Consider the following 20,877-nt stretch of genomic DNA (forward strand, 5'->3'; position numbering starts at 1 on the left):
GGTTCACAATTCCTTGTATGGTTATTTCAACTCAGCACACAGAGAACAACCAGGTCACTCCACTTCCATTACCCAAGGTTGTTTGATTCAAGTGTCTGTTTTCAGCGCTGAGACTCAGCAAGGAAACATGCTGGGTGTCAAACTGGCGACTGGGCTCTGCTAGCAAGAAGTCTGCTCTCATCCTGTTGAAGTAAGAATGTGTCATTCTTAAACCCAGCTAGGGAAACACTTTGGGTGTTTGAGAAAACACCTTGGGTGGTAGTGATGATCCCTCACTGCCATCAATACTGGTCACCTGGCTGTGACTTTTCTGAAGAAATGCTGTGCTTTCATCTCCTTACTAGGAGCTCTATCAGGAGAACACCTACATTCATAATACATTGTAGGGTTATGCCACTCATGACACACAGATGAACCAGTGCACACCACTGTCTTTGTGGAAAGGTTCAGTATGTTCCAAGTGAGTAGATTCAAGTTTGGGACAGTGCCAGGAAATACTCTGGTTTTGTGAACTTGCCATTTATGGACTGCTGGCATAAACAGTGTGCTCACCCTGTAAATGCTAGAATGTTTCACTCTGAAGCCTCTTACAAAAACACTTTGATTCTCAGTTTACAACCATCAATGTTTAGTGCAAGCAAATAGTATTTCTAAAGTAAAATTTGCGTGACTGGCCTTACTACCAGCTCTGCTTATTGAACACCTGGGTTCCTACTGTGTCGTATGGGTTGGCCACTTACCACATAGAGAAGAGTTCACATAATTTTCTAAATACAAAGGTTCGTCTTGTACCAACTGTTCATTTCCAGTGCTGCGAGAGAGCAGAGGAGTATGTGGGGTGTGCCTCAGCCATTTATGTTCAGCAGGCCAACGCCATTTTCTCACCCTTTGCAAGCTAATAGTATTTCACTGTCAAACGCCCCTGGGGAAGGAGCTTGGGTGCCGACTTTCTCTTCACTGCAGGCAGTTAATGCAAGGAGGTGAGACTACTAAAGGACACAGTGCACTTCGATCTGCATAGTAGGAATTCATCCCATAGAACTCTGACAATCATAATGCGCTTATTTTTCTGCCATGCCTGACACAGAGAACATCAGTTCGACTGCTTTTTTCATAGAAAGGTTCAGTTTGTCCAAAGTTTGTATTTTCAAGGCCGAGACATTGTTGGGAAGTATGATGGGTGTGAACTTGCTCTTTGAGTTCTGCTGGCCAAAACACTGCTGTCACACTGTGAATGCTGGACTGTTTCATTGTCAAAACCACCTAGGAAAACACTTTGGATGCTGATTTCATCTCCACTACAGTCAATTTTTATCACCTGCAAGTTGCTTTTCTGAAGAAACACTGTGCTTAGATCTCCTTACTGAATTCTCATCACCAAAAACAAGCTAGATTCAAAGTGCGTTGTATGGTTAAGGCTATCACTGCACAGAGAACAATCGGTTGATACCACTTCCTTTGTGGAAATGTTCAGTTTGTTCCAAATGAGTCCTTTCAACTCTGGGACACTTTCAGGAAATATGCTGGGTATAAACTTGCCAGTAGTGGACTGCTGGCAAAGCAGTGTGTTCACCCTATAAATAATAGAAGGTTTCACCCTGAGTCCACTTACAAAAACACTTTGGGTGCTGATTTTCACTTCACTATCGTCAAATTTAGTGCATGCAAGTTACTTTGGTGAAGGAAAAACTGCCTGCATCTCCGTACTATAAGCTCTGCTTATAGAACACCTTGTATGGTTATGCCACTAAACATCCAGTGAAAAACCAGTTCACACCAGTTCATTTGTGGAAAGTTTTGATTTGATCCAAGTGTATATTTTCTGTGTTGGGACATTGCAGGGATTTATTCTGTGTGAACCTGCCAAATGGGGTCTGCGAGCAAAAACATCGAATACTGTGAAAGCTCGTGATACATTCTCAAAACCCACTGATGAAAACACTTTGGGTACTGATTCTCCCTTCATTCAAGTCAATTTTTCATCACTACCAAGTGACTCCTATGAATAAATACCATGCTTGGGTTGCTTTAATATGAGGCCTTCTCATAGAAGACCCAGGTTCATAATGCCTAGTATATGGTTAGGAAGCTTATCACACAGAGATCAGCCAGTATACCCCACTTCCATATCGAAAGGTTGTTTGACTCAAGTGTGTATTCTCAGTGCTGTGACACTTGCAAGGAAACATGCTGGATGTGAACCTGGCAATTGGGGTTTGCTAGCAAAAACTCTGCTCTCATCCTGTGAAAGCAAGATGTGTCATTCTCAAACCCACTGAGGAAAACATTTTGGGTGTTTGAGAAAAACACTTTGGGTGCTGATTCTCTCTTCACAACCGTCAATTTTTCTGGCCAATGCATGCCTTTTCTGAAGAAACACTGTACTTGGATCTCCTTACTAGGAGGTCTGCATGTAGAACACCTAGGTTTATAATGCGTTGTAGGCATATGCCACTCATGACACGGAGATCAATAACTTCACACCACTTCCCTCTTGGAAAGGTTCAGTTTGTTCAGAGTGAGTAATTCAAACTCTGGGACACTTTCAAGAAATAGGCTGGGTGTGTACTTGCCAGTTGTGGACTGCTGGCAAAATAGTGTACTTGCCAGTTGTGGACTGCTGGCAAAATAGTGTGCTCACCCTATAAATCCTAGAAGGTTTCACCCTGAAATGAAAAACTTAAAAAAACACTTCGGGTGCTGATTTTCACTGCACTACTGTCAATTTTTACTGCAAGCAAGTTAAGTTGCTGAAGGAAAAACTGTGCCTGTGTCTCCTTACTACAGGCTCTGCTCATAGAACACCTTGTATGGTTATGCCACTAAATACCCAGCGAAAAACCATTTCACACCACTTCCTTCATGGAAAGGTTGGGTTTGACCCAAGTGTCTGTTTTCAGTGCTGGGACATTGCTTGGATTTATTCTTGGTGTGAACCTGCCAATTGGAGTCTGCTGGCAAAAACACTGCTTAAATACAGTGAAAACTTGAATGTGACATTTTAAAAACCCACCGAGGAAAACACTTTGAGTGCTGATTCTCCTTTCACTCTGGTCGATTTTTTGCCGCTATCAAGAGACTATTCTGAAGAAACACCTTACTAGGAGCTTGTCTCATAGAACACCTAGGTTCATAATGGCTTGTTTGGTTACACAACTTAACACACAGAGAACAATCAGTTCACCCCATTTCCATCATCGAAAGGTTGTTTGACTCAAGTGTGTATTTTCAGTGCTGAGAGACTGTAAGGAAACATGATGGGTGTGAACATGACAATTGGGGTCTACTAGCCAAAACTGCTCTCATCCTGTGAAAGCAAGAATGTGTCATTCTCAAATCCACCTGAGAAAAAGTTTTCAGTGTTTGAATAAACACTTTCACTACCATCAATTTTGGTCGCTAGTTCATGACTTTTCTGAAGAAACACTCTGTATGGATCTCTTTACTAGGACCTCTTCCCGTAGAACACCAAGGTTCACAGAATATTCTAGGGCTATGCCACTGATGACACAGAGATCAGCCAGTTCACACCACTTCCTTCGTGGAAATGTTTTAGTTAGTTCTGAGTAAATACTTCCAACTCTGGTACAGTGTCAGGTAATATGCTGGGTGTGAACTTGCCAGTTGTGAACTGCTGGCCAAACAGTTTGCTTACCCTTTAGATCCTAGGATGTTTCACTCTGGAGCCACCTACAAAGACACTTTTAGTTCTGATTTTCACTTCACTACCATCCATTTTTAAGGCAAGCAAGTTACTTTTCTGAAGGAAAACCTGTGCCTGAGTCTCCTTCCTAAGAGCTCTGCTTACAGAACACCTAGGTTCACACTGTGTCATATGGGCTTGCCACTCACCCCCCAGAGAACAGTGCACACATCTTTCTACATGGAAAGGTTTGGTTTGCCCCAACTGTGCATTTCTAGTGCTAGGAAACAGCAGAGAAACATGCTTGGTGTGTATCAGCTGTTTATGTTCAGTGGGCAGAACCATTTTTCTCACCCTTTGAAAGCTAGAATGTTTCACTCTCAAAGCCAGCTAGGAAAACACCTTGGGTGCAGACTTTCTCTTCACTACAGTCAGTTGATGCAAGGAAGTGACACTACTAAAGGAAACAATATGCTTGGATCCCCATCTTAGTGCTCACCTCATAGAACACCAGCATTCATAATGCATTGATTTTTCTGCCACACAGCACACAGAGAACAGCCAGTCAACCACTTTCTTCATGAAAAGGTTCAGTTTGTCCCAAGTGTGTATTTTCAAGGCTGGGACACTGCAGGGAAATAGGACAGGTGTGAACCTGACATTTGAGTTCTGCCGGCAAAAACACTGCTTTCACCCTGTGAAAGTTAGAGTGTGTCACTGTCAAACCCACCTAGGAAAATAGGAAAACACTTGGGTGCTGATTCTGTCCTCACTCCAGTCATTTTTTTATCGCCAGGTAGTGGCTTTTATGAAGAAACACTGCTTGGATCTCCTGACTGGGGTCTCATCTCCTAGAACAACCTGGGATCAAGATGCATCGTATGGTTGTGGCAGTCACCGCACAGAGAACAAGCAGATCACGCCACTTCCTTCATGGAAAGGTTCTGTTGGTTCCAAGTGCGTAATCTCAGTTCTGGGACCCTGCAAGGAAATGTGCTGAGGGTGAACTTGCCAACTGGGGACAGATACCAAAACAGTGTGTTCAACCTATGAAAGCGAAAATGTTTCACTTTCAAACCAAACTGGGAAGACTCTTTGGTGCCTATTCTCTGTTCACTACAGTCAGTTCTTGGATCAAGCAAGTGAGTTTTCTGAATGAAACACTGTCCTAGGATCTCCTTCTTAAGAGCTTATCTCCTAGAACACCTAGGCTCATAATGCCTTGTATGCTTATGCCGCTCCACACACAGCGAACCACCACCACCACTTCCTTCATGGAATGTTTTGGTTTGACCCAAGTGTGCATTTTCAATTCTGGGATATTGCAGGGAATTATTCTCGATGTGAACCTACCAATTGGGGTCTGCTATCAAAATCACTTCTCAAATACTGTGAAAGCTTGAATATGACATTCTCAAAACCCACTGAGGAAAACACACTGGGTGCTGATTCTCCCATCACTCCAGTCAGTTTTTGTCACTATCAAGTAACTATTCTGAAGAAACACCACGCTTGGATCACCTTACTAGGAGCTCATCTCATAGAACATCTCGGTTCATAATGCCTTGTTTGGTTATGCAACTCAACACGTTTAGAAAAACCACTTCACCCCAGTTTCATCATCGAAAAGTTGTTTAACCCAAGTGTGTATTTTCAGTGTTGAGATACTCCAAGGAAACATGCTGGGTGTGAACCTGGCAATTGGGATCTGCTAGCACAAACTCAGCTCTCATCCTGTGAAAGAAAGACTGTGTCATTCTCAAACCCACCTGGAAAAACAATTTGGGTGTTTGGGAAAACACTTTGGATGCTGATTCTCTCTTCACTATCATCAATTTTTGTCGCCAGCTTGAGACTTTCCTAAAGAAACACTGTGCTTGGATCTCCTTACTAGGAGCTCTGCCCATAGGTTCATAATGTGTTCCAGGGCTACGCCACTCACGACGCAGAGATCAACCAGCTGACACCACTTCCTTCGTGGAAATGTTCAGTTTGTTAAGAGTGAGTTCTTCAACTTTGGTACACTGCAAGGAAATACGGAGAAGGCAATGGCAACCCACTTCAGTACTCTTGCCTGGAAAATTCCATGGACAGAGGGGCCTGGTGGGCTGCCACCTCTGGGGTCTCAGAGAGTTGGACACGACTGAAGCGACTTAGCAGCAGCAGCAGCAGCAGCAAGGAAATATGCTGGGTGTGAACTTGCCAGTTGTGGACTCCTGTGCTCACCTTGTAAAGCCCAGAGTGTTTCACTCTGAAGCCACTTACAAAAGCAGTTTGATTCTCACTTCACTACTGTCAATTTTTAGTGCAACCAAGTTACTTTTCTGAAGAAAAATCTGCCTAACTCACCTTACTAAGAGTTCTGTTTATACAACACCTAGGTTCATACCGTGTCATATGGGTTTGCCACTTTCCACATAGAGAAGAGTTCACACAATTTTTTAAATGCAAAGTTTTGGTTTGTTCCAACTGTGCATTTCTAGTGCTGAGACACAGCAGAGATATATGCTGGGTGTGAATTGGCCATTTACATTCAGCGGGCAAAAATAGTTTTCTCTCCTTTTGAAAGCTAGAATGTTTCATTCTCAAAGCCACCTAGGAAAACAGCTTGGGTGCTGATTTTCTCTTCACTACAGTCAATTGGTGCAAGGAAGTGACACTATTAAAGAACACAATGTGCTTGGATCTCCATCCTAGGCGCTCATCTCATACAACACCAACTTTTATAATGTGTTTATTTTTATGTCATGCACACACAGAAAACAGTTCAACTGCTTCTTTGTGGAAATGTCCAGTTTGTCCCAAATCTGTATTTTCAAGGTTGGGACACTACAGGAAAGTATGAACCTGCCGTCTGAGTTCTGCTGGCAAGAACACTGCTCTCATCCTATGAAATCTAGGCTGTTCCACTCTCCAATCCATATAGGAAAACACTGGGTGCTGATTCTATCTTCACTATAGTCAATTTTTGTCGCCAGCAAGTGGCTTTTCTGAAGAAACACTGTGCTTGGATCTCCTTCCTAAGAGCTCATCTGCTAGAACACTGAGTCTCGTGATGCCTTGTATGGTTATACAGCTCAACACACAGAGAACAACCAGTTCACCCCACTTGCGGTGTCAAATGTTATTGACTCAAGTGTGTAATTTCATTACTGAGACACTGCAAGGAAACATGCTAGGTATGAACCTGGGATTTGGGGTCTGCTAGCAAACCCTGTTCTCATCCTATGAAAGTAAGAATGTGTCTTTCTCGAACCCACCAGGAAAGCACTTTGCGTGTTTGAAAAACATTTTGGGTGCTGATTCTCTCTTCACTGCCATCAATTTTGGCAGCAGCTCATGGCTTTCCTGAAGAAACACTGTGCTTGGATCTCCTTACTGTTATCTTATGACCTAGAGAAACCAAGGTTCAAAATGCATTATATGGTTGTGGCAGTACCATACAGAGAACAGCCAGTTTGCACCACTTCCTTCATGGAAAGCTTCTGTTCTAAGCTTCTGTCCTTCATGCAAAGGTTCAGTTTGTCCCAAGTGTGTAGTTTCAGGGCTGGATACTGCAAGGAAATATGCCTGTTGTGATCCTGCTAATTGGGGACTTATGGCAAAAAGAGTATGCTCACCCTTTAAAGGTAGTCTGTTTCATTCTCACATTCACCTAGGGTCCATTTAGGAAAACACTAGTTTTGAACTGGCCATTTTTGGCCAGAGGGCAAAAACAGTTCTCTCTGCTTTGAATGGTAGGAAGTTTCACTCTCAAACCCACCCTGGAAAACATTTTGGGTGCTGATTCTCTCTTCATTACACTCTATTTTTGATAGAAGCAAGTAGCTTTTCTAAAGGAAACACTGTGCATGGATCTCAATAATAGGAGCTCATCTCCTTGAACAGCTAGGTTCACATTACGTTATATGGGTATGCCACTCAACACAGAGAACAACCAGTTCCCACCACTTCTTTCATGGAAATGTTCAGTTTGTCCCAAGTGTGTATTTTCAGTTCTGAGACACTGCAGGGAAATATCCTGTGTGTGAACCTGCCAGTTGGGTCTGCTAACAAAAACAGTGTTCTCACCCTCTGATAGCTAGAATGTTTCACTCTCAAACCCACCTAGGAAAACACTTTGGGTACTGATTCTCTCCTCACCGGTTAATTGTTGGCACAAGCAAGTGACACTTCTGAAGGAAACACTGTGCTGGGATCTCCTTACTAGGAGCTCATCTTCTAGAACACCTATGTTCATAATGTATTGTATGGGTATGCCAGTCAACACACACAGAACAAGCCGGTCATACCACTTCTTGTAGAAAGTTCAGTTTGTCCCAAGTGTGTATTTTCATTTCTGGGACACTGCAGAGAAATGTGCTGGTTGTCAACTTGCCAACTGGGGACTGCTTACAAAAACAATTGTGCTCACCCTGTGAAAGCTATAATGTTTCATTTGCAAACCCACCTATGAAGATGCTTTGGGTGCCAATTTTCTCTACATGACAGTCAATTCTTTGCACAAGCAGGTAACTTTTCTTAAAGAAACACTGTGCTTGGAGCTCAATACTAAGAGCTCATCTCCTACAACACCCAGGTTCATAAGGCCACTCACCACACAGAGAACAACCAGTTCACACCCCTTCTTTCATGGAAAGTTTTGTTCCAAATGTGTATTTTCAGTTCTGGGACACTGCAGGAAATATGGTGATTGTGAACCTGCCAATTGGGGTCTGCTAACAAAGGCACTGGAAATTGCTGGATCTTGGGTGGAGCCTGGATTCAGTGTAGGTATGGAAACTTGGGTGGGCTGTCGTCTATTAATGTTCCCTGTGGTCAGGAGCTCTATGATGATCCAAAATTCTGAAGTTGAGTCCCCTGCCTCTGGGTTTTGGTCACAACCTCTTACAATAGCATCAAGACATCTCCATCCACACAGCACAGTATATAAAACCCCTAGGTCAATGATGAAACAACTCTTCACAGACAGGAATACCCAAAGAGATTCACAAAGTTATATAGAGAATAGAAGAGGGAGGAAGGAGAAAGAGGTGACCAAGAGGAGAGAAGAGAGTGTCAAAAATGAAGAGAACAATCAAGCCAGTAATCAAATCCTTAAGTAAAAACAGGTACTAAAAATTAGCCTCTTAAAGATACGAAGTTAATAACAATAGACCAAAAAACAAAAATTAAAAACCTACAAGAAAATTAGACTCTCAAAATTACAATGTTAAAAAAGACAAAATAGAGCATAAAAATTTAAAAATATGGGACTTATTAAAAAAATAAGCTTTTTTCCCTTTGTTTTTAGAAAGGTAAAAGTAGAGTATAAAAAAAAGTTAAAGAAGTAATAAAGAACCATATTAGAACAGTTTGAGGAAAAAAAGAAAAAGAGGAGGGGAGGAAAGGAGAAAAAGAGAGGAAAAATAGAATAAAAAAGAAATTAAATAAATAACATTTTTAAAAATTAAAATTTTTTTTTTTATTTTTTAATGAAGCATGGGCATATATATGGTAATAGTGAGGTGAATGTTCATGTGATTCCTCCGTTTTCCTTCTCCAGTCGAGTTGCCTACTCAGAAATTCCTCCAATATATCTAGGAATGTCTCTGGAGCTCTTTTTAGTGTAGAGTCAGTCCAGTGTTAGATATCCCATTGTTCTGGCTTGCACTTGTTTTCAAAGTCTACAGGTGCCCCTCAAATGCACAGTCTCGGCTTAACTGCAGGATTTTAATCTGTTGCACCTGCCACCTCTGGGGCGATTCCCCCTTCTTTCTTTTGCTTAGGTTGGCCTCCTCTGCTTGTAAGTCTCTGTTCGGTGTCTGATTTCCACCCTGACATGACGGCGTGAAAGTGGTCACTTATTCGGACTCACTTGCTCAGTTGTACTGTGGAGAGGGAAGGACACTGTAAACAAACGCCACTGGTGTGTGTGGGGAGCTCTCACAGGTGATATACCACAGGGGAGTCTAAGTCACTTGGGCTCCCGGGTGTCCTGTGAGGGCACAGTCCATGGCATTTTCTTAATTGCTTTGGGTTTTTGTAGGTCTTTTCCTTCTCTCATGTTTCCTGCCTATAGAAGTCACTTTAACATTTGTTGTAAAGCTAGTTTGGTGGTACTAAATTCTCTTAACTTTTGCTTGTCTGTACACCTTTTGATTTTTCTATCAATTTTGAAAGAGATCCTTGCCAGGTAGAGAAATTTTGGTTGTAGATTTTTCCTTTTCAGTAATTTAAATATATCCTGCCATTCCCTTCTGGCCTGAAGAATTTCTGCTGAAAGATTACCTGTTAATCTTTTGGGGTTTCCTTAGTATGTTACTTATTGCTTTTCCCTTGCAGCTTTTAGTATTCTTTTTTTTTGTGTTTAGTCTTTGTTCGTTTGATTATTATGTGTCTCAGCATGTTTCTCCTTGGGTTTGCCCTGTATGGGGCTCTCTGTGCTTCTTGGACTCAATTGACTATTTCCTATCCCATGCTGGGGAATTTTTTGACTATACCTCTACAGAAATATTCTCAGACCTTTTCTTTTTCTCTTCTTCTTCTGGTACCTCTATAATTTGAATGTTAGTGCATTTAATATTGTCTCACAGGTCTCTGAGGCTATCCTGAATTCTTTTCAATTTTTTCCCTTTATTCTGCTCTTCAGTAGTTATTTCCACCATTGTATCTCCCAGCTCACTAAATCCTTCATCTGCCTCAGTTATTCTGCTATCAATTCCTTCTAAAGTATTGTTAATTTCAGTAATTGTGTCATTCATTTCTGTTTGTTTATTCTTTATTTCTTCTAGGTCCTTGTTAAATGTGTTAATTTTTTCTTTCATTTTCTCCATTCTATTTTCAAAGTTTTGGATCATCTTTTCTAACATTACTCTGGTTATTTTCTTTTTTTTGGTAGTTTGCCTATTTCCTCTTTGTTTATTCGGCCTTGTGAGTTTCTAATTTATGCCTTAATTTGTTTAATATTTTTCTGTCTTTTCATTTTTTTTCTAACTTACTGTTCTTGAGGTCTCCTTTTCCTAGGCTTTAGGGTAATATTCCTTCCTCATTTTGGTTTCTGCCCTTGGTGGGTTAGGTTGGTCCAGTGGTTTGTGTAGAGTTCACATAGGGAGGGACTTTTGCCTGTGTTCTGGTAGGAAAAGGTGAATTTTTTTCCCCTCTGATAAGCAGGGCTGTGTGAGGTGGTATGTTTTGAGGTGTACGTGGGAACACTGCATGCTGATGATTAGGTTTGTGGTTTTGTCTTGCTTCTCTTTTATGTGAGGCATCTTACACTGTCTGCTCCCAGCAATTGGGTGATGCTGGGTCTTGTATATTTGTGGAGGCCTTCATGGGAGTTCTGACTGATTAATACTCCCTAGGGTTAGGACTTCTCTGTCAGTCTAGGGTCTTGGGTCCTGGATCCAATCCAAAGACTCAGGGCTGAGCTCTGGCTGGGGAACTGTGATTCTACACATCATTTGTTATGGCATTAAAGGGGGTTAAAATAAACATACAAAAACAAGAAACAAAAGATGAACCCCAGGCAAATGGTAAATACAAAATCAGAAAAATAACAAAAAATAATGGAATTCACATACACACACACAAACAAAACCAAAACAGTACAAAGAAAAAGTACAAGAGAGTGATCCGGCAAGCAAAGAATACTAAAAATGATATTGAGGAAATAAAACAAAACTAACTAAAACACAAACTGGAAAACAAAGCCAAGGCAGAGTGCCAACTGGGGAATAAAGAAAAAAAAAAAACCCACAAAACTAACAAACATGGTGAAAAAAAGAAAGAAAGGCAATGAAAGAAAGGAAAAGTAGAAAGTCAAAGTTAAATAGAATTATATTAAAAAGATTTACATATATTAAAGAATAACTACAGCAGGAAAAGAACAGTAATGAAAATAACAAACCAAAAAAAAAATATTTTTTTTAATTTCAAAAAAGAAAAAAAAAATCCCCACAGAAGCACAAAAGGCCAATGCAGAGGTAGAAGTGACATCTTATGGTGAATGATGTTGGATTTGTGACCTCTGAAGAAGAAGATTCAGTTTGGGGATTGGGCACCAGGCTTAATCACTCGGAGCTTTTGTGTAATAAAACTCAGAAGTTTTATCACAGTGAAAAAGGACAGAGAAAGCTTCTGACATAGAAGGCGGATGGAGAGTGTCCTGCACGCTAGTATGGTCAAGGTCTTATATACTTTTAACATACCCACTCCAATAGTGGAAGTGGCAAATAGATTCAAGGGACTAGATCTGATAGACAGAGTGCCTGAAGAACTGTGGACGGAGGTTCATGACACTGTACAGGAGACAGGGAGCAAGACCATCGCCAAGAAAAAGAAATGCAAAAAAGCAAAATGACTGTCTGAGGAGGCCTTACAAAGAGCTGAGAGAAGAAGAGAAGTGAAAGGCAAAGGAAAAAAGGCAAGATATACCCATCTGAATGCAGAGTTCCAAAGAATAGCAAGGAGAGATAAGAAAGTCTTCCTCAGTGATCAATGCAAAGAAATAGAGGAAAACAATAGAATGGGAAAGACTAGACATCTCTTCAGGAAAATCAGAAACACAAAGGGAATATTTCATGCAAAGATGGGCACAATAAAGGACTTAACAGAAGCAGAAGATGTTAAAAAAAAATGGTTACAAGAATACACAGAACTATACAAAAAAAATCATGAACCAGATAACCACAATGATGTGATCACTTACCTAGAGCCAGACATCTCGAAATGCAAAGTCAAGTGGGCCTCAGGAAGCATCACTATGAATAAAGCTAGTGGATGTGATGAAATTCCAGTTGAGCTATTCCAAATCCTAAAAGATGATGCTGTGAAAGTGTTTCACTCAATATGCCAGCAAATTTGGAACAGTCAGCAGTGGCCACGGGACTGGAAAAGGTCAGTTTTCATTCCAGTCCTTAAGAAAGGCAGTGCCAAAGACTGTTCAAACTACCACACAATTGCATTCATCTCACACACTAGCAAAGTAAAGCTCAAAATTTTCCAAGTCAGGCTTCAACAGTACATGAACTGTGAACTTCCTGATATTCAAGCTGGATTTAGAAAAGGCAGAGGAACCAGAGATCAAATTGCCAACATCTACCTGATCACAGAAAAAGCTAGAGAGTTTCAGAAAAACTTCTACTTCTCCTTTATTGACTACGCCAAAGCCTTTGACTGCGTGGATCTTAACAAACTGTGGAAAATTCTTCAAGAGATGGGAATATCAGACCACTTTACCTGCCTTCTGAGAAAGCTGTATGCAGGTCAAGAAGTAACAGTTAGAACTGGTTGCGCCCACCTCTGCCTACACCCAGTCACAGCCGGCCTGGGAGAACGCTCTCCCACTGCATACAGGTGGCCCCCAAGGCCCTCACACACACAACCCGCTGCACCCAGCTTCCCCCCTTCTCAGGGACTGAGGGCATTGCTTCACCCAGGGATGCCACAGGCTAATGGTGGCCAGGGGACGACACCCACATGAGGCATGGAACAACAGACTGGTTCCAAATCGGGAAAGGAGTATGTCAAGGCTGTATATTGTCACCCTGCTTATTTAACTTCTATGCAGAGTACATCATGAGAAATGCCTGGCTGGATGAAGTACAAGTGGGAATCAAGATTGCTGGGAGAAATATCAATGATGTCAGTACACAGATGACACCACCCTTATGGCAGAAAGTGAAGAGGAACTAAAGAGCCACTAATGAAAGCAAAAGAGGAGGGTGAAAAAGTTGGCTTAAAACTCAACATACAGAAAACTAAGATCATGGTATCTGGTCCCATCACTTCATGGAAAATAGATGGGGAAACAATGGAAACCAGTGAGAGACTTTATTTTTTTGCACCCCAAAATCACTGCAGATGGTGACTGCAGCCATGAGATTAAAAAACACTTGCTCCTTAGAAGAAAAGCTGTGATGAACCTAGACAGTATATTAAAAAGCAGAGACATTACTTTGCCAACAAAGTTCTGTCTAATCAAAGCTATGACTTTTCCAGCAGTCATGTATGGATGTGAGAGTTGGATGATAAAGAAAGCTGAGTACCGAAGAATTGATGCTTTGGAACTGTGTTTTTGGAGAAGACTCTTGAGAGTCCTCTGGACTGCAAGGAGATCCAACCAGTCCATTCTAAAGGAAATCAGTCCTGAATATTCACTGGAAGGACTGATGCTGAAGCTGAAACTTCAATACTTTGGCTACCTGATGTGAAGAATTGACTTACTGAAAAAGACCCTGATGCTGGGAAAGATTGAAGGCAAAAGAGAAGGGGATGACAGGATGAGATGGTTGGATGGCATCACCGACTTGATGGACATGAGTTTGAACAAGCTCCAGGAGTTGGTGATGGACAGGGAAACCAGGCATGTTGTAGTCCATGGTGTTGCAAAGAGTCACCACTGATTGACTACTGAACTGAACTGAACAACATACATCTTAAATTAACAAGATTAGAACTAGCTATAGAAATGTCTTACCAGACCCACAACATACATACATCTTAAGATAGCAAGATCATCTAAGATTAGTCAGAAGGTTCTTGTTAAGAAGGAGAAACATATCCTCAAGATACATTGTTCTTATATAATCATTAGTACAGAGCTTAAGGAAAAACAATTCCTTAGGCAATATGAGTTGTTTTGTTGTGTAATCATTAGTTCTGAGCTTAAGGCAAGTTAGTCTTAAAAATTGTTGTCACAACAACTCAGAGTTTAAGAATAAACATCTTATGTGACTAAGACAAAGTAATGTAGAAAAAATGTTTGTCCTTTTTTCCTCCTTGAGAGCCCTGGACCCCTTTCTCCTTGAGGGCCGTGGACTTCTTATCAACCTACCTAAGAATCAGCTCTCTCACAAGCATATGAAGGAAATAAAAAGTGTGATTAAAAAGAAGTTCTTGAAAGACTAAGTAGAGTTAATAGGAATAATAAAATCAACAACCACAGCAACAGGGGGAAAAGAAAATGAATCCAGAACCAATAATAGAACAAATCAAAATAAAAGAATGATAAATATTTTTCTCAGATCTCAGCTATCAGCGTCCTTTCCCTCACTGTCACAGACCACCTGCACCTCCTTAGGGTTCCCTCCAATACTGGCGTGGTCTCTGGACCTACTGTGGGAACAGCTCAGACTCTAATCTTGTCCTACTGTTGGGTGTTCTTGCCCCCAGTGTCCACAGTTGCCAGAATTAGTGCATTTCCTTTTGTAGGAACTCTCATTGTTCTTTCATATACTCCATAGACACAGAGTCTGCCTAGTCAAGTTTGTGGATTTAATCTGCAGCTTATACAATTGCTGGGAAGGTATTTTCTCCTCCTCCTTAGCCCCATTGCCTCTGCATTTCAATTGTGTTTTTATCTTGAAAGGTTGTTGTTGAGCTGTGAAAGACGCTGGGATTCTTGGCCTCTGGAGTAGAAGAATTCAGTCCAGGGCTAGTGATGAGGCTTGATCCCTCAGAGCTTTTGTGTAATAAATTTTTATAAAGTATAAAAGAAATAGGGAAAGCTTCTGACATAGACATCAGAAGCTGGCAGAAAGAGTGCTGCCCTGCTAGTCTTTAGCCAGATGTTATATAGCTACTAGCAGGCTGCTAATTGGAGAAAGGAAATGTCTCAAAACTCAGAGAATGGCACCAGGCCCCTCACCCACAACATGCATTTTGAGATAACATTGGCACAAGGTGAGTGGTCCCAGGCCATAAAGTGATTGACATGAATCTTAAAGAAAGGCAGGTTTCCAAGCAGATACTGTCTTATTAACATGGCTTAAGAGAATGTTTGTATGAGTAAAACATACTGGTTTGTAAAGTTGGTTCTGAGTCTTAGGCAGAACCAACTTGAAGACAGAGTCTAGAGTAAATACATAGCTCATTAACATAGCTTAAGACAAACATTTCCCTAAGAAAAATACATTGGTTGGCTCAAGGATTGAGAAAAGTTAAGTTCAGGTGGAACTGGGTGTTGTCATGGCAACACAGAATTTTAAAAGAAACCTCTTTTTAAGTTTGTATAGAGAAGGGGAAAAGTCAAACACTTGTAGTTTATTTCCTGTGAAGGAGGAAAGGAACAGGCCAAGCTGACTCCATCTTGAAAAGGAAGGGAAGTCCACCTTACATTCCCAGTGAACTTTGGACTATGTGCCTAGAGGCCATGGAGATCCCATAGCTATGGTGGAACAGATCTCCCAGCCTGATAGACACCAAATCCCATACCAAGGTTTCCCTTTGCCAGAAAGAATGTAATAATCCCCTATGCAGTCAATCACCTTCACAATCTTTATGGCACCCATTGGTGTAGGTTACAATGTATAAACAGCTGACCCTTCTGATTATGAATCATGGCTGTAACCTGATTGTATCTCCCTTTAACATTTTCCAGGCTAGGCTTAAGGAATTTGGGGATGTGGACTTGAGCAGTACATTTAAGGTATATGAGGTGTTCACAAAAGTTGGTCGGGGTCCCTGGCTGAAGAGGAAACTCTGTCTCTGACATGCCTATGTAATAAACTGCACTCCACTATCCACACTGTCCTTCTGGGTGAGTTCGTTTCCCGGAGCATTTGGGTGTAACACCTCCTGCTACTTAAGAGAGAGAGAAAAAATGTCTGACACTTGCCGCTTATTTCCCCCATTTGGAGACCCCCGGATTCCTGCCTGTTACCCTCTCAATCTCTATTCTGCATGTGGATCATCCACAGGAGTTTGCTCCTGAGGCTGCCCTGGAGGACTTGCCCAGTGAGGACCGGGTGTGGAGGTGGTGCAGCTGTTTGGATTGCAGGGACCCTGGCGGTACCAAGTGTGCTGGATCACAGCTGCCTCAGCTGCAGAACTATGGTACTATCAAGAGTCTTTTTCTAGCCTCTGACAGCTGGCATACTGTTCATTCTGTTCATGGGGTTCTCAAGGCAAGAATACTGAAGTGGTTTGCCATTCCCTGAATAATAAATAACTCCAGAAAGAATGAAGGGATGGACCCAAAGCAAAAACACACCCAGTTGTGTATGTGACTGTTGATAGAAGCAAGGTCCAATGCCATAAAGAGCAATATTGCATAGGAACCTGGAACGTTAGGTCCATGAAATCAAGGCAAATTGGAAGTGGTCAAACAGGAGATGGCAACAGTAAGCATTGACATTCTAGGAATCAGCGAACCAAAATGGATTTAATGGGTGAATTTAACTCAGATGACCATTATATCTACTACTGTGGGCAGAAATCCCTTAGAAAAAATGGAATAGCCATCATGGTCAAAAAAAGAGTCTGAAATGCATTACTTGGATGCAATCTCAAAAACGACAGAATGATCTCTGTTCATTTCCAAGGCAAAGCATTCAATATCACGGTAATCCAAACCTATGCCCCAATCAGTAATGCTGAAGAAGCTGCAGATGAACGGTTCTATGAAGACCTACAAGGCCTTTTAGAACTAACACCCAAAAAAGATGTCCTTTTCATTATAGGGGACTGGAATGCAGAAGTAGGAACTCAAGAAACACCTAGAGTAACAGGCAAATTTGGCCTTGGAGCACAGAATGAAGCAGGGCAAAGGCTAATAGAGTTTTGCCAAGAGAACGCACTAGTCATAGCAAACACCCTCTTCCAACAACACAAGAGAAGACTCTAAACATGGACATCACCAGATGGTCAACACCGAAATCAGATTGATTATATTCTTTGCAGCCAAAGTTGGAGAAGCTCTATACAGTCAGCAAAAACAAGACCTGGAGCAGACTGTGGCTCAGATCATGAACTCCCTATTGTCAAATTCAGACTTAAATTAAAGAAAGTGGAGAAAACCACTAGACTATTTAGGTATGACCTAAATCAAGTCCCTTATGACTATACAGTGGAAGTGAGAAATAGATTTAAGGGACTAGATCTGATATAGTGCCTGATGAACTATGCACAGAGGTTTGTGACATTGTACAGGAGACAGGGATCAAGACCATCCCCATGGAAAAGAAATGCAAAAAAGCAAAATGGCTGTCTGAGGAGGCCTTACAAATAGCTGTGAAAAGAAGAGAAGCGAAAAGCAAAGGAGAAAAGGAAAGATAAACTCATTTGAATGCAGAGTTCCAAAGAATAGCAAGGATAGATAAGAAAGCCTTCCTCAGCAATCAATGCAAAGAAATAGAGGAAAACAATAGAATCGGAAAGACTAGAGATCTCTTCAAGAAAATTAGAGATACCAAGGGAATATTTCATGCAAAGATGGGCTCAATAAATGACAGAAATGGTAGGGACCTAACAGAAGCAGAAGATATTAAGAAGAGGTGGCAAGAATACACAGAAGAACTATACAAAAAAGATCTTCACTACCCAGATAATCACAACAATGTGATCACTCACCTAGAGCCAGACATCCTAGAATGTGGTCAAGTAGGCCCTAGGAAGCATCAGTACAAACAAAGCTAGTAGAGGTGATGGAATTCCAGGTGAGCTATTTCACATCCTGAAAGATGATGCTGTGAAAGTGCTGCACTCAATATGCCAGCAAATTTGAATAACTCAGCAGTGGCCATAGGACTGGAAAATGTCAGTTTTCATTCCAATCCCAAAGAAAGGTAATGCCAAAGAATGCCCAAACTACCACACAATTGCACTCATCTCACATGCTAGTAAAGTAATGCTTAAAATTCTCCAAGCCAGGCTTCAGCAATGCGTGAACCATGAACTTCGAGATGTTCAAGCTGGTTTTAGAAAAGGCAGAAGAACCAGAGATCAAATTGCCAACATCTGCTGGATCATCAAAAAAGCAAGAGAGTTACAGGAAAACATCTATTTCTGCTTTACTGACTATGCCAAAACCTTTGACTGTGTGGATGACAATAAATTGTGGAAACTTCTGAAAGAGATGGGAATACCAGACCACCTAACCTGTCTCTTGAGAAACCTGTATGCAGGTGAGGAAGCAACAGTTAGAACTGGACATGGAACAACAGACTGGTTCTAAATAGGAAAAGGAGTATGCCAAGGCTGTATATTGTCACCCTGTTTATTTAACTTATATGCAGAGTACATCATGAGAAACACTGGGCTGGATGAAGCACAAGCTGGAATCCAGATTGCTGGGAGAAATATCAATAACCTCAGATATGCAGATGACACCACCCTTATGGCAGAAAGTGAAGAGGAACTAAAAAGCCTCTTGATGAAAGTGAAAAAGGAGAGTGAAAAAATTGGCTTAAAGCTCAACATTCAGAAAACTAAGATCATAGCACCTGCTCCCATCACTTCATGGCAAATAGATGGGGAAACAGTGGAAACAGTGGCCGACTTTATTTTTCTGGTCTCCAAGATCACTGTAGATGGTGATTCCAGCCATGAAATTAAAAGACACTTGCTCCTTGGAAGGAAATTATGACCAACCAAGAGATCATATTAAAAAGCAGAGACATTACTTTGTCAACAAAGGTCCATCTAGTCGAGGCTATGGTTTTTCCAGTGGTCATGTATGGATGTGAGAGTTGGACTATAAAGAAAGCTGAGTGCAGAAGAATTGATGCTTTTGAACTGTGGTGTTGGAGAAGACTCTTGAGAGTCCCTTGGACTGCATGGAGATCCAACCAGTCCATCCTAAAGGAGATCAGTCCTGGGTGTTCATTGGAAGGACTGATGCTGAAGCTGAAACTCCAATCCTTTGGCTACCTGATGCGAAGAGCTGACTCATTTGAAAAGACCCTGATGCTGGGAAAGATTGAAGGCGGGAGAAGGGGACAACAGAGGATGAGATGGTTGGATGGCATCACTGACTTAATGCTGTAAGTTGGGTGAACTCTGGGAGTTGGTGATGGACAGGGAGGCCTGGTGTGCTGTGATTCATGGGGTCGCAAAGAGTCGGACACGACTGAGTGACTGAACTGAACTGAAAGCTGGCATTCAAAGGACCCCCTTGGCTGGTCCTTCTCTATTGCTTGGCATGTCAGGCACTTAAGTGGCCCCCCTGGCTGGGGTCTTTCATTAGGCACTTAATCTGCCTTCCCCCTCGGCTGGGGTTCTTCTCCATTTCTTGGTGTGTCTCCATTTCTTGACCTGTCTGAGGTCTTCCTCTATTGGTCAGCCGCTGGTGCTGGCATGTGGGCAGAGAGGTGACGGTGATGGCCCCACCCTCTGTGTGTAACTCAGCAGTATTGCCCAAAGGCAATATGGTTCGCATTCCCTTCAGCCTGTTGCAGATCACTGCTGCACTCCCCAACAGTCTTAAATTCTTCTCCTCTGTCCCAAATAATTGCAGTTCCAGTACCCCCACCCACCAGGTGTAGGACCAGTCCTGCTCACTCTCTGGTGTTTCTCCTCCTTCACTTGTCTTGCCAAATTTTGCATGGATCTATATATTCCTTTCCAGTAGTCAAGGTTTCCTGCCTGCTCTCAGCTGGTGTCCTGCAAGAGCTTCTGTGTCTGAAGGTGCATTCCTGATGCATCAGTGGAGAGATGTTTTCCATGTCACCTACTCCTCTGCCATTTTGTTTCTCCTGTTATTTATAAACTTTTTAATGATGGCCATTCTGACTTCATGTGAAGTGATATATTGTACTTTTGATTTGCATTTCTCTAATAATTAGCTATATTGAGCATCTTTTTATGGCCTATTGGCCATCTAGATGTCTTCTTTGGAGAAACGTCTGTTTAGGTTTTCTTCCCAAGTTTTGATTGGGTTGTTTTTTAGTTGTTGAGTAGGATATTTTTAAATTATGCACTTTATTTTGACATAATTGGAAATTCACATGTAGCTGTAAAATACTAGAGATATCCTGTTTACTCTGTGTGCAAAACTATAGAAGAATATTACAATCAGAATTTTGATATTGATACAACCAAGATACATAACATTAACATCTCAACAAGAATCCCTTGTGTCTTACTGCAGCCATACCTTCCTCCTTCCTGCCCCCACCACCTCTTTATAACCCGGCAGTCAGTAATCTGCTCTGTTTCTATAATTTTGTCATTTAAAGGGTATTATACAAATCCTTTGTATATATATGTGTGTGTGTGTGTGTATATATATGTGTGTATATATATATATATGTAAATATATACACTATGTATATTTTCATAACTGACTTTTTTTCACTTAGTGCAATTTTCTGGCCATTCACCCAGATTGTAATGTGTATCAATTGTTCATTCCTTTTTATTGCTGAGTTAGCATCTCATGGTATAGATGTATGATAATTAAACCATTTATTATATAATAGTAGATTGAATAACTGTCCCCAAAGATATCAATCCCTAATCCCTGGAGCTTGTGA

At 41.4% G+C, this 20,877-nt stretch overlaps 1 protein-coding gene across 1 annotated transcript in view; it reads left to right on the forward strand.

Annotated features, from left to right (window-relative positions):
* ANKRD49 (ankyrin repeat domain 49) overlaps positions 1-20,877 on the forward strand; it is a 52,602-nt gene that overhangs the window by 21,774 nt on the left and 9,951 nt on the right. The gene's annotated exons all lie outside the window — the stretch shown is intronic.

The sequence above is a fragment of the Cervus elaphus genome, chromosome 1, assembly GCF_910594005.1.
Source record: "Cervus elaphus chromosome 1, mCerEla1.1, whole genome shotgun sequence".
NCBI lineage: Eukaryota > Metazoa > Chordata > Mammalia > Artiodactyla > Cervidae > Cervus > Cervus elaphus.